This window comes from Ambystoma mexicanum, chromosome 7p (assembly GCF_040938575.1).
Source record: "Ambystoma mexicanum isolate Mex_15411 chromosome 7p, UKY_AmexF1_1, whole genome shotgun sequence".
In the NCBI taxonomy this organism is placed as follows: Eukaryota; Metazoa; Chordata; class Amphibia; order Caudata; family Ambystomatidae; genus Ambystoma; species Ambystoma mexicanum.
Genome location: NC_090939.1, coordinates 263,752,551 through 263,768,016, shown reverse-complemented (window position 1 = coordinate 263,768,016; position 15,466 = coordinate 263,752,551).

Here is a 15,466-nt window from a genome sequence, read left to right as displayed (position 1 = left end):
ATGTAGGAGGTGGATCATGTCTGTTATTCTTGGGTCCTGGTGCCTTTCTCTATGGATGGCTTTGTTGGCCCTCCTCATGTCCATGGGTAGCCTTATTGATCCATCAATGTCATCCTTAGGAATGGGTACTATAGGGGAAACCCAAGGGATGGGTCCCATGGCTGGTTCAATAATGTTAACATCTAACATTTTCTGTATTTCTCCTTCTGTTTCTGGATATTGAAAGGTATGTCCCGATAGTGTTGGGCGACTGGTTTGACTGATGGATCAATGTGTAGCTGTACCTTGCAATCCCATAGCTTGCCTACCCCCTTGAATAGGGCAGGAAATGTCTTTTTGATGTTCCCCTCCGTGGCTAGGTATTTGTGTGCCATGATCTGATTTAGTATGTGCACCAAACCCATATCCACTGAAATTCTAATGCTCAAAATACATCTACTTTCAGTTTCTGTCTTCAGGACGTGTATCTGAATATGGGCCACATAAGATTTGTGTGAGCAGGTGAATGTGAATACAGCCGGCATGGAGTGGGTGTGTGTGATCCATACGGATATATGGCTACCCTGAATGGTTTCCATTTTGGTGGTTGTGGCAATTTGTTGTACGCTTTCACGCCGAGTACTGTAACCGTTGCTACTGTATCTATGAGAAATTCTGTCGGCGTTCCATTTACTTGCCTTGACAATAATGGGCTGTGTTCTTTTGCTGTGTCATTCCGCAGAGCCCATATGTATCCTTACTTTCTATGTTCGTCATTGGACGATGTGGATTTACTGCTTGATGGGGATCGTACATCGATGTATCAGACATGCCACCTGTAATCACGCCTTTTTGATGAGTAGCAATCTCTTCTTGGTTGGGATCTGCTGTCTTCCACCCCTTGGTGTTGATGTTTCCTTGTCTCACCACTCACCCTGGCCCCATTGCTCCTATACTGAGTGTACCTTCTTCCTTCCCAAAGTGAAATATTTGTATGTCTTGCGGCTGGTGTGTTACCGGCAGAGCATCCTAAAGTGATCATCTCATCCGCAGGCAGCACATTTCTGGCCGATGGCTGGGCATGGCTCGTTGTGCAGAAAATGCTATCCGCACTTGAAGCACATTTGCTCAATTCTCCCGCCAGGCGTGGTGCATGGTCAACTTGTTGACACTTTCTGTTTCCTTTTGCTGTGATTGTATGCCGATTTTGCTCATATTCTCCATTTGACAGTTTATCGCTGTTTATCGCTGATTCAGTGCGGACCGCAGCCAATATTTCATTTGGTGACTTTTTTTCTTTAACAGTTTCTTCCAGAATACTGGTGATTTCCATCCTTCTATTACCTGTGATCTGAGTGCTTCATCATTTGAGTATCAATGGAACTCACATTGCTTGACGCGGATGCAGAGTCTCATTACGAAGTTGTCCAGCGTTTCTCCTTTTTCCTGTTTAGTGTTATGAAATACATGCCTTTCATAATCCACATTTAATGCAGTGCGAAATAAGTCGACAGCGCATCTTGCAACTCTTCAAATGACGTGGCATTGTTGTCCAATAACTCATTTAAGATGTCCCTTACCGCTGGTCCCACCTCTAACGATAAGAGATTCTTCTTTCTTTCGTCATCTAGCAGTCCCATGGCGCTGAAGTATACCTTAAAGTCACAGAGCCATCTCGCACATCTGGGTCCTATGTTTCTGGTGTCTTTCAGGACAATTGCTGCAGGTAATTGTAAGGCAAGGGAGTTGCCTGAAGTTCGCTGAAATCCACAGGTATATCCCGATCCGACATGTTGGCGTGATTACCACCTTCCTTTTGGGTTGTTCAGGTGAGGTGGTTCAGTTTTGCCACCTTCTCCTTATTGGGACTTGTGTGTGTGTGTCTCTGTGTTATTTTAACCCTCCTTGTGCTTATGTGCATGGGGCAATGGGTCATGCTGTCTCCTGCCGCTAAAATCCCTCTTCTGCCTTTTCACTGTAGAGTGTGGGGACTTGCATGTTGTGTCTGACTGCTGTGTCCAGTGTCCCTTCTCTATAAAGGTTGATCGTTCATGGCCCGTGATGTCTGCCCATCTAGCTGTCAGTATCAGGTTGCTAGATGCATACCACATCTTTCAATTCCCAGTCCCCTCTCACCTGATGGATCTTTCTGCCTGCTGGATCTCAGAGGTGGAGATGATGTCATTCGCCTGACTGCTGACACTTGTTGCTCACCTTAAGCACATGTGGGTTCACAGGGCATCCCCGGAAGTGTCGCTCATTGCTACGTTTGTAGTTTCAGAAAATAAGGTGACACCTTAGAGGTTGAATATGATAAATATATTCTTTGTACAACAGTCCCCCAGCTACAACAGTCTGGATCTCAGGGCATAGTTAGACGGTGCTCATTTAGAGATTGGAACATAACAATTAGAGAGTCAGATTATAATGCAGAATGGGCCAGTGAGCCTATGGCATAACACCTTGTCACAAGGAGGGAGGAACAGAACACCCAAACACCAACAATGGGGTACAACCAGCTGTATTTTGCACTTAACAAAAGGCAGTTAGTGCAAGGGATACATTGTAAACTCAACAAGCATGCTTGGCACCGTTGAAGATCTGTCTAAAGAAAATACTCTTCCCCAGTCACAGAATGCTCTACTTTGTGAATTCTGGTGGCATGGACAAAACCTAGTCTCGAAATATACAGGTATTACTGGTTCAGAGTTCCACAGGACCTCATATTCCATCTTCACGAGTGCTGGGGTTCAGTAGTGTTAGGTAAATTCGTAAAAGAGCTATGGAACTGGTTAAACAAAAACAAAATATGGAGGTTTCTCTAGAAAAAGTATCAGGATGGGAGCTTCAATTAAATTAAGTGAGAGCCTATTCTAATTGAACTCGCTATCCTGTGTAGAACGTCCATTCCCTATGCTAAATCCAAGTTTCTAGGGCATCTATACCCAAGCATGTATCCTTCAGAACACTCACAGTATCATGATCATTTTAAGTGCCCCAGTATCATTCTTTATCTTTGCCTTCAGATAATTCTCTTGGGTAGGATTTTCTTTCCCCGCCTATGTAACCTTTTTTTATTGTGTCTGGTGGCTTTGCAACTCCCATCATTGGGCTTCATTATGCGTTTACTGGTCCGGAAACACAGGTGCTGGCTGGTCTTCTTCACCCACCTCTATACCTATCTCCTCAACTACCTTCTTGATCTCTCCTACTATTTCTCTTATCAGTGACCTTATGAACTCTTTGGGCCTTATTCACAGAGCGTGGTCCAATGGTGTTTTGCCATTATAAAACGCTTTTGTGAATTAGGCCCTTTATGTCTCCCCTCAAGCTTGTTCATTTGCCGCAACCACCATTCCTTGCTTCCTACCTCCTACTCCACAGTCTCTGTCTCCCCTTCACTACCAACCTTTTTGCCCACCTCTGCCTTCCTTGGAATCAATTGACACCTCTTCTTGTTTTTTTACCCCACCTCCTCTCCTCTCCACCCCCCCCAGCACACTCTAGCTCCTTTCCCAGCTCCTCCAATGCAACTTCTTCCTCCATCTACTTTCACCAATTTCCAACAGGGTCCTCAACCCCCTGGCCACACAGTTCCTCCTACGGTCTTTATCTCCAAGCTCCTTCCAGCTCTTTCCGCACTCCTTCCTCCAGCTCTCTCCTTCCTCCAAACATATCCTTCCATCTCCTGCTCCACCCATCATCCTCCTAAATTCCACAATGACTAAGGCTGTAGGCTTTATAGGACCTTAACCCGCTCTATTTGGAGTAAGGGCCTTCAGGTGTGCATGGGTATAGGAGGACTTCAAAATTGTGGTTCTCTGGGCCTGAGTGGGTTTCCAGTGTCTATTGGACCACATTCTCAGGAACTACATCTACTATCCTGGAGTTACAAACTCCCTTTTCCTTTTATGGTTGCTGGTATAGGCGTTGATTGTTAGGTTCCTCCCCTTGTGCTTTGCTAATTTCCATCCCTTTGCAGATTTAACAGCAATTCCTTCACCCTCCCGGTGGAAGATGAGCGCACAGGCACTGCCAGCTCTGTGGATTCACTGCATCTTGAATTCCTTAAAACAGGCCCACCTACTTCTCCCATTGGTTCTACTAGGACACATGGGACAATTGGAGTTACCCTATTAGTTTATGAAGGAAACCCCTACCTCCCAGGTTGCTTTCCAAAGTCCACTGTGAAGCCCAGGAGCCCTATTAGCCGTTGGGTGGTCCTCTAGGCCAGAGGCCTGGTTGGCAAGCATAGTCTAGAGGGATTGCGGAACTTGTTGTGCCCAGTTGACTGGTCCCTGCTATGTGAGCATGCTGCAGTGCAATACCACTGTGGATTCCCTGAAATTCTTCTCTGGTGCTGCCATGCTGGAGCATAGGAGCTTCCACATTTCCACTGGCTAACCCACTACCAGACCTCATTGCAAAGCAGGGGACTTCATCACAGTGTGCTGTAGGAATAATTGTCCCAAAGCGTGCTCTAGTTGTTGGTTCCATTTCTCCCCTTAGCCATTTTGTATATGTTCCCTATCGAGTCCACCTCTTCCACGTGTTCCTAGACTTTATGGTGTGATATGCTCTGATGCTCTGGTATTAAGTCCTTCAGCATGCATGGAACTACAAATAGGGCCAGGTGGTCTATTAGATTACTGGCTTGTATTACATGTGTCACAATGATGTTGGGGCTGATTTTCTCTGTGTTTCTTCGCCTCTGGAAGGGTGCCTACACTTGAACATAATGACAAACCCTCTTTTCCTGGTCCATTTTGGCACCTTTGCCCCAGCCTGACATGAAGGTTCATCCCTAACCTAAGCATCTGCTGCACTTTGGTATCGCCTGAGAGGTATTTGGGGGGGCTCTGGAGATCTCCATATACCACCTCCGGGGTTTAATCACTTAGTGGGTAGATTCCCCTCACTGCAAGGCCCCCAATACTCCCTCAAAGGGTGATGAACAGGTACCTTTGTCACACCCAAAAGAACACATTGTAAATTATATGACTTTTTACCCAGTTTTTCACAAACAGTAGTGCGGTCAAATGTACAATTTTAGCCCATTATGTTAAACATATTCTCCTTCTTCGCCATCCTTACACAGTAAACTAGGTATATGCCACTGACGGGAGAGGAGATTAGTCTGTAGTCTGTTGCATCCCCTATGGGTTATACTGCCTGAGTGCATGGTTATTTTAGTAACTTTGATTGGACCTCAACCTGCAAGGAAATATCCTACTAAGGCTCAAAGAACCCACCCCCGAAGAAAAACAATCCAATAAAAACACAAAGGGGTTAAAAACACAAGTGGACCGTGAGCAGTGGAAAATCCTAGTAAGGCTCAAGGAACCCACCCCCAAAGAAAAACAATCCAAGAAAAGCGCATAGACAGGCTCGAAGAACCCACCCCCGAGAAGAAAAAATGCAATAACGCATAGGGGGTTTCAAAGGCAAATGGAGCGTGCGCTAAGCGAATGCCGTAAGGATAAAACACCTTCCAAAAATTGTCAAATAATAATAGACCAATGCAAAGGCTCAAAGAACCCACGCCCTAGGAAAACAATGCAACAACAACGCATATGGGGTCCAAGCACAAGTGGATCATGAGCAGAGAAAAATCCAATTAAGGATCAAAGAACCCACCCCCGCAAGGAAACAATGCAACAACAACGCACAGGGGGTTTCAGACACAAGTGGATCATGAGCCAAAAGAACGGCAATCCTTTACCCTGTGAACTTGGAAGGGCACATGCCCCAAATACCAGATCAGGTTGGATGCAAGTGGAAGAAAATATTACTATTTTCCCTCTGGGGGACATACAACAGGCGGCACCAGAGCGATAAGAAGGTATGTGCATGCTTCAAAGTGCGCAACAGCACACAACAATTGTTGAAAGGCATATACCTCTCCACCAACACTTGTGTATAGGCGCGTTATAAATGCCATATCATATCATATCATCATAATGGAAAGAAATTAGGAATCCATTAAACATGTGCAAACATATGCAATCAATAACAGTAATAAAAACATGAAACAGATCAACATTTACACATCATTTAGAGATGTGACAGGGCCTTCACTGCCCTGTAAAGTGAGGGAGGGAGCCTGACCACAAACACCCCTTCAGGTGCCTAGGGCATGCGGGCAGGCACCCTCCTTACCTGCGGCAGCACCGCGACGAAGGATGCTGCGGGGCGCAGTGGGACCTGTGCCAGCAGCATCACTGTGGGGTGCGGTCAATGGGGCAACACCGGTGGAGACCAGGCCAGAGGAAGGTGGAGCAGAGCCAGGAGGATGCCGTCAGAGGGACAAGGAATCAACATCGCAGGATAGAACATCCAAGGCAACACATGTCACAAGGGGAAAGTAGGCACAGCTTCCTAGAGCAAAGCGCGGCTCCAGCAGACAGCCATCTACTAAACCACAAGAGAGACTTGTAATAATAAATAAAGGTTTCCAAGAAGACCCTACCAGTAAAGTATCCACTAAACCACCGGGGACCCGAGTATTACGAAAAGGTCTTCAAGAAGGCCATAGGCAACCTACTGTAATGGGCCAGTACTTTGCCCATAGCAGAAACGCAGCAGGACTGCGCGAGGAAGGGGGTGGGGCTTACAAGCCCTTTTAAGCCATTTCCAAGCCCTTCCCCATACACACCCCCTGAAGTCAGGTTAGTTGATTGGTCAGGGTCAATTAGCCAATCCTGGAGGAGGTGCAGAGGATAGTTAAGGTGTGTGTACATGCATTAGGGTGGGTTCGTTGGGTGAACACAGGAGGCATAGGAGGACATCCAAGAGACCAGACGAGGTGAGAGCTGTGTGGAATAGCATAAGAGTAAAAGGTAGTGTTAGTAGAAGGTACTTGTAGTTGGGAGTAGAGGAAGTGGTTGTGGAGGTAGTGGTAGTGAGGGGTAGCAACGGTATTGGGAGTGATAATAGTGAGTGAGAGAGATAGTAAGTAGTGGTATTGGCAGTGAAGGATAAGATTGAAAGTATAAGAGGTAGTAATGCAGTATTTGGTAGTAGTGTACTGTTGTAAGTGGTAGTGAGTACTAGCAGCAGTAGAGTTGAGAGTTGACAGTAGTGAGAGGGAGCGGTAGTAGCAGTACAATAAGTGGTGCTAGGAACTGAGGGGTGATAGCAGTATCGGAGGAGTGGTGTGGGAACGGAGGGAGTGTAAGAGGGGGAAAAGACAACAACGGAGGTAGTAGGAGATAACAACCAGAGTAAGTGAAGAAACAGGAGAAGAACAAATATAAAATAGTGGCGGTAGGCAGAGTGTGAGAATCGAGGGTCAGCCAACACCAAGAGGATAACATCTTAAAAGGCCAATATAGTGAAGGGTCAGGTACAAGCGGGCCTGAGAGAAGTCAGAGTGACGCTGGGTGAAAGAATGCACTATCTCTAACACTTTAGCAGACTACACAGGCTAGGTCAGGGAAAACTAGAAGGCCCCCAGGGAGTCACTTAGATGTTGCATTAGGGGAACCACCAATAGATATAGCCGGAATTCAAACAGATATGCGTCGCCTTTGGCCAGATACTAAAACCCTGTTAAGGACGCCTGAGTTATAGGAGGGGTAAGCTGGTGAGAATCAGGAAGCGAGTCACGGCCCTTGTGTCAGTCTCCCTTAAGACCCCGGGAGACTATTACGTTTTCGCAGAGAACCCAGGGACCAAACTATTTGTAAAGTCCCAATAAACACGCTAGGACTTGCTACCAAAGTCAGCGTGGTAATTTGTGGTAGGCACCCCACCACAGTGATCACTATATTGTATTTGATATGGCAACAGTGTACTTTCTCAGGTTCAAGAGTGTATACTTTATGTTTATATTCCCCATCCCCCATATTCCCACCCTCAATCACTTTCACAGAGATTTAGGATTCCCAGAAAAGGGACTAACATGGCCATTTCGCACGAAAAAAGTCTAAAGTGACAGTTTACGGGCCGAGCAGCCGTAGACTGGACACACACAACCGAGCAGCTGTATACTGAACATACACAACTGTAAATACGTTGGCCGGCTTACATATATTAGACATTGCTCCACCACGAATGTAGAGTGACTCTCACTTCTACCAGGCACCTCCAAAGGTTGAGTTTATTGGGCCACACAGTGGCGCCCTACTCAGGTTTCTAGCTCTGTGATTTTATTTTCTCCAAAGCATGCCCTGTGCATGGATGGTAGTTTGGGGGCACTGAGGGTTCCTTTCTTACTCTTGCTCTTATTTGTCCTGGAGCCCCATTATGTAAAAGACAAGGCAGGCTCAAAGTTTCCTTCTTGCTTGGTGCACTGCAAAGGCAGTCTACCTGAACAGAATGGCTCCATTGCTCTCCCGGTTGTCAGCGATTTACTGTCCATTCGGCTTTGCGCAGAAATGCACTCACTGTTCTGTCAGGAAGCTGGTGATCCTATGGAAGTGAGTAGGTTAGATATGCTCTATCGCAGGGACAGTTCTTGACGCATGCGGCTGTAACTAACCTGGCCAGGGTGTGGTGGTTGTTGTTACCCATAGATCCACAAATTATGGGTTATTGGCTAAGTTACACGAAGTTGCGGAACATTGGCATTGTTGGTTTTGGGAGCACGGATGGGCTTCGGATTAGAGCAGCCTGGGAGGGAGACTAAAACACTGCCATGGAGGGTGCGACTTGGGAAGGGGCCCTTATATACCCTCGGAAGGCCCAGAGAAATGCTAGACTTAAGCTGATGCAATATAACCTACTGCATAGGGTGTATCTGACCCGCGGTGGTGATGGCTATAATGTTCCCGAACCACTCCTCCCTTTGCTATGTATGTGTGCAGGAAATTGGGAGGTATATACACATGTTCTGGGGAGGCCCTGTGTTACAAATATTTTGGACAGGGGTGCATAGCAAACTACACAGGTTGAAAATCTGCAATTATATGTATACACCCTAGGTCTGTCTATTGGGAATATACCCTAGAAGAGGTCCGACGTTCCGGAGCCATGAGCTAAAATTTGCAGATCTGCCGTTTGTGTTGGCAAAATGGAGGATTGCGTTAGTCTGGAAGGACAAGGCATGCCTGAATATTGAGAGTTGGTTGGTGGACTTGCCGAAACGGAAGTCTAGATGAGAGCCAGAGGAGGGGGGGCAAATAGGCAGACGATACCTTGATGGCTTGGAATTGTTTATGATGTTATGGTCTGAGATGGATACAGCAGGCATTCGGGAGGGGTGGTTATGGGGGAAGGAAGGGGCTGGGTGTGAACTTATATTAATTTTGGGGGATGAACATATTCTATGTGAAGATGGGGGGGGGCTGTTTTGTTGGTGATCTGTTATGCGGTTTTTCATAAAGCAAAGCAATAGAGAAATGAAAACAAAAAAGAAGATAGCAGGTTTCCAGGCTCAGTTTGGGTCTACCCCACCTCCCAAAGAAACTAGTTACTCTAGCGGTTTGGCTCACCTTAAATGCCAGGAGGCAGGTGCCTGCTGATGCAAAATGCAAACATGGCCAGTGACTGGGCCACAGAGTAGGGTAATTCAGGATTGCCTCGTAGCTGGTGCTTGTCTCTGGACCTAGCTTCCCTAGGCATTCTCAGTTCAAAATAAGGACGCCAAGAGAGAGCGTTTCCCTCCAATTGTCTCTTCATATTTCCTTAGGCATGTGGGTTGGAGCAACGTCCATTTAGTTACAATGTCACAGGGGAGTCTGTAAATGATGTCATGTCTCCCTAGGAAGGAATGTCTTTCATACGATGAACAGTAAGTACTTTTAGCATTACATGTATTATTATTTAATTATATTCATGTTCTGTGCATTAGGGGTGTCACAGTGTTAGTTTTTTGACGGTACAATAACCTTCTTGCCAAATGACGGTATATCATGGTTATCGCGGTATAGTAGGTAGAGTTAACTAATTTTAACAAATATTTTCTAAAAGGTCAAAAATTGTCAGATTTATCATCACAAACAAAACCAGGCACCCAGGGCCAGAATTGGGCGTTTCAACATACTTTCCACTGAAATGCCACCCCTTGCTTCCACCAAACACAAACACACTTGTGGAGAGGAGGGGGGGGGGGGAGCCCTGCTGCGACTGGCAAAGCAAACTGAATAACGTTTCTTAAGTGGTTATTTAGGCTTCTAGCTCCCCCGCTGGCTACTGGTGAAGATGAACATGTTGCCATCTTGATAACCTACATGCCACAGATCAATGGAGTTTGATGGTAGTATATTCCCTCTCCCTCTGCCTCTCCCCCTCCCTCTCTCCCTCTCCCCCTCTCCCTCTCTCTCTCTCCCTCTCTCCCTCTCTCCCTCTCTCTCCCTCTCTCCCTCTCTCCCTCTCTCCCTCTCTCCCTCTCTCCCTCTCTCCCCCTCTCTCCCTCTCTCCCTCTCCCAGGAGGATAGCTCAGCGGCAACGTGCGTGCCTTGGAAGCAAGACGGCACGAAGCAACACAGGTTCGATTTCCCTGGGTCAGCACTTAGAAACCTCTGGGTGTTTAAGCGTGTTATAAATACACAAATTACACAACTAAAGAAACACTTTCTTTAACACCGCCTTGATGCCCGCAGGCTGTGTGAGCGCTTTAAAAAAAAAAGTAAACCCTTTTCCTTCTTGGCACTGTATTTATTCTTCCTATTGCTTACATATTGATTTTGTGTCAGGCACGTGTGGTTTATCGAATGGCATTAAAAACTGCTCAAACTGAAACTACTTGGCAGACGGCACATCCAACAGTGCAAGACCAAGACTGTGCAGCATTTGCTAACTGCAGCCTTTCCAAATCAGATTGAAAAGCACACTTAACGGTATGAACGGTATACCGGTATAAACAATGTGACAGTTATTATTGTTTAATTAAGTGGTTCACAGTATCTTTAACGGTATACCGTAATACCGCTACATCCCTACTGTGCATGTGCAGCTCGCTCAAGCCTTATCCCAGCAGGCGGCAACACACTTCTTTCCATGTGTTTTCTTTCTCGGTTGTTCTGTGGGAAGAAGACACCCTTTTGCCACTGTAGTTTACTACTTAGGAATGCATGTACTGCTTCTTGTATCCCTCTGTGTAACATTGCATAGATTTGACGATTCTCTTTTATAAATCCATAATCCACCTCCTCCAATGCCTACCCAATACACAGCTGAAAGTTGATTTCATGTGGAAATTGAATGATTGTTAAAAGACCCAATGTTGCAGAAGGCAGTTGAGAAGGTGGTACAATAATTTGTCTGTAACATAAACCATAAGGAGGTAGCAATGGGTACAGATTGGGAGACATTGATTAGTGAGTGGGGTTCATAATATTGGCCTCTGATTTGACAAAAGCGAAAGTGACAAAAGTGAATTGCCTATCCAATCGGATCAGTGATCTGTGAAATCAACATAAACAATTGGGTTCTCTTAAAACTATCCAAAAGCAGACACATGGGCATATATTAGAGGTTAGGTGGAATGCCTGGTAGCAGATCATGCTGTTTATGATCTGAGTAAATTAAAGCAACAGTAACTGTACATTGCATTTCATATACTGATTTAGGGCTCTCTCACTCGATCTCTTTCTCTCTGTCTCTCTTTCTTTGCCTCATGATGTCTCTTTCTATCTGGGTGTGCGCAGCATATTGTGGTACATCTTTGGTAGAGCCACCCCAGCCATTAATTTCAGCAGCACGGCCACAGGACAAAACACATATCTTGGGGAAGAGTACTGTGTTCTTTTGCAAGAGCAGCTATAAAAAACAAATGCAAATATTTGTTGTACTCACATTGTCTATGTGCTCTCTGTCTCACTATGAGCTCCTGTCTCTTTCTATATGTGTGACAGTCACGTTGTCAGGCGTGCAAGTGCTAGGGCCAACTGAGCTGTTGCTGACCACTACACAAATAGAGAAAACAAGTTTTTGCTTGATCAAGGGTGGTGGAGTTTCTTTTTCAAAAGCTGTTGTTAAAAAAGTTACAATTCAAGTTTTTTTTTTATTGTAATAACATGGTAAACTGTCTCTTTTCAAAACTATTCTAGTATATTTGATTAGTTATACGATTTCTACACTTCTGTTACTGAGCAAAGAACATTATCAAATCCTAGAAAACCCATACAAATTATTTTCGGATAGAAGGTTATCATTCCAAGATGGACGGCTCGGTACACACCCATTGTACTCTTTCAAAGTACTCCTATGAGAAAGGGGAAGGGGACAAATAGCAACAGTGAGGGTGCCAGCATGCTTTGCATAAAATTAAAGAGCATATTTGGCAGATCAGGACAACTGATCCTTTTATTTGACAAATATGTCTATTATAAAAGGGCTGTATGCTTGAATCACTAAGTACATAACACGCACTGAGCTTGTTGCTCATTTTACTTTTAAACATCATTCAGCTGATAGAACTTCTCACCCTGAAATTCTTTTTACAAGGGTGAGCTTGTGCCACGTTTCATCCAAAAGTTATAGACAGAAATATGATTCCATATGTAAAATTTGAATAAGTCATTTAGTTTCTTATTACAACATATTAAAGGGCATCCCCAGGTTGTGGCCGGTAAACATGAGTATCAGAGCTGGAGCATTTATGACTCACAGCGGCCTGGTAGTCATGGCAAAATACCTATGAAATCCAGTTGCTCTTAGTTATTTGTTGACCCATCTCCCTGTCCTTTGAGTGATTATAGCCACTTTCTGTGACTTTAGCCAGACTCCAAAATAGTGAACCAGCCCCTCCTATGAAGACCTGGCTAATGGGAAGATCCAATTTTGTGGAGAACATGTAGGATGTTTTAACCAGGTGATATATAATTCGGGAAGTCAGGAGGAAGTCTTAGAGAACATAACTCTCTACTGGTGTGACTACTGGCATGCTACTGGCGTGCTGCTTAGAACTTTCTCAAGCGAATTGGGCGCATTATCTGCGGCAACTCCGCCCCTGTATGCTCCTGCCTGCCTACCTCACTTCCTATAACGCGCCTGCATTCGGGAAGTCAGGAGGAAGTCTGAGGTAAGCTGCTTTGCTGCGACGCGAGCAGAGTGTTTTCTACTGTGTAAAACTGTAAAGCACACGCTTGTGTTAATTTGAATCTACTGTTTGTCAAATTTCTTGCCTATAAATTGATTAGCAATCAACTTTTGGGAATTTCTGGGGGTTAATGCAGGCTTATTTACACTCCTTACAAATCAATATGCCTTTGAGTAAGGTAGTCACACTAGCGGCAGCCGCATCCTGGGGTGGTGCTGCTAAGACACCGACCACTTCACTCTCGGCAAAAAGCACCAAAAAGTCGATTGGAATTCTAAGAAATAAACCAGCTTACATAGATATTCGTGAATTCTGCACAGTGCGCTCGGAGGTAACTTCTATATTCTCCGAAGCTGATTGTTTCATGATTTTTTTCTCAACGCAGATGAATGCTGAACAAATACCTGTGGCATGCAATGAAACGGTCACAGATTTGGTGCTACTTGCAAGTGAGAACGAAGTGACCATAGTAGTTCACGACTCTGATACAGACCAACATTCTCAATTAGTGAACCCTTCAGTCACCGATACTTTTCTAGTGAGAGAAACCTTGATATAAGACATCCCTGCGTATGAAGAAATGTCTGATCCTGAGCAGCCAGTAAATTCGTATTATGGCCGCCGGCCCACAGGCAGATAATGTAGATCCAAATGGAGACTCCCATCCACCCTCGGTCCTACGTATTTCTGATGTACCACATAATATTCAGTCCTTGTCTCAGTTTCCGGATATATTTGCGACCTCTAAGCGAGATTCATTTGAACTTTCATTTATGTGGCCTACCCCGCGAAAAAGTGATTTACCCTACAGTGAGCCACTCTTTGTGCCTCCCAGCAATGAAATGCACAATACACAACCTCCCTTGTTAGAAGTAACATTGATAGCAATGAACTCGACTATTCACTCATTAATCAAACTTTTTGAGACATTAGATTCTAAATTTACAAAACAATCAATATAAATTGACCAGATAGCAAAGTGGATGTATGATATGCAGAAAAAAGCAAAAGAAACACAGACACGAGAACACACAATGACCATGACTCTAGACAGATATTGCCTAAAAGTTACAACACTGCATTTAAGAGTACTTGTACCCAAGTTGATAACTTGCATCCATCATTGCCTACCATACCACATATAATACGAGCGGAAGTATCAGCTCCTACAGATGACTCTAGTAACATTGATGGCGCGACAGGCCATAGTGAATCTATTATGATAATGTTGCAAGTTGATACATTGAGTGTGCCTTCCCTGGTGTCTCACCCAATATTTAATTTCGAAAATGCAAAAAATAAATCTAGAGGTCTGCAAAAACCAGTAATTGCGACAAAAAAAATCTAAAAATGAAAAAGCAAGCAAACCCGTCTCATCATTGCAAATTAGACAATTTGTACGGAGAATTCAGATCGCGAAAACAAGAAATGGAATTGCTAGCTCTGCTGTAGTAGCTAAGTACAAAAATATTACCTCTACTATGAATGTGACTCATAATTTTAAGAAAAATCATCCCAGTGCTTACCAACCCTTGGATGATCTAGTTAATAATATTGAAGAGGATCAAAGAACTGATGGGAAAACCCTGGTGGTGCTGAGTCCAAACTCTAATACACATACTGCACCTCTAGGTACGAAGGCTAAGAAGGATCTCAAAACAGCTTTAAGTGAAACTTTCTTACCACAGATAAGAGATGAAATACAAAAATCCATGCCTGAAGGAGCTGAGGGACCCAATCCCATGGAGTACATCGAATCAATGTTGCTGCAGGAGATAACTGGAGGAGTGCTGACCCAGGGGTTCGCGGTGGAACGGGCGCACAGGGCACTGACGAGGAAGCCACCACCGGGGACCCCCCTAGGCCGGTGATTACCAAGATCCTGAGCTATCGCGACTGGGAAAAAATCCTAGAGCACTTCCGGAAGGGAGGAACGATACAAAGGGCGTCGGCAAACCTAACGGCATACCCGGATTACACTCTGCAGGTACAACGCCGATGCATGAACTTTGGTGCAAGAGAAGATTGCGGGAAGCGGGCTACAAATACATGCTGATCTACCCTGCAAAACTGAAAGTGTTCCACAAAAATAGAACACTGTTTTTTGATACCCCGGAGGATGCAACAGAATGGCTGGATATGCAAAGCTGCCCCTAGGAATCGGATATCCAGAAGGAAGATGGCGCAGATAAGTAGCATGGAGACAGTGGCATCCATGGTTTTGCAGTTTCATACATTGGGACTAGAATATAGGGCAGGATACAGCCTATCGGAATAGAGCGACTAGGGCTGCGCACGTATGGTCCTTGAGCACGGGAACTAAGTGAAAGGTATAGGAGCCTAAGGGAGCCAGCCCCCACACCCGCACAAATAGACTAGTTAGATCACCAGTAGACCGGTGACACCCTGCCGGGTCTCTGATCTCAGCATTCCAAGGCAGGACCAAACGCGGGGGAGCCTGAGATCCAGGGATGGAGCTGGGCACCAGTTGGGCAGGGTCAG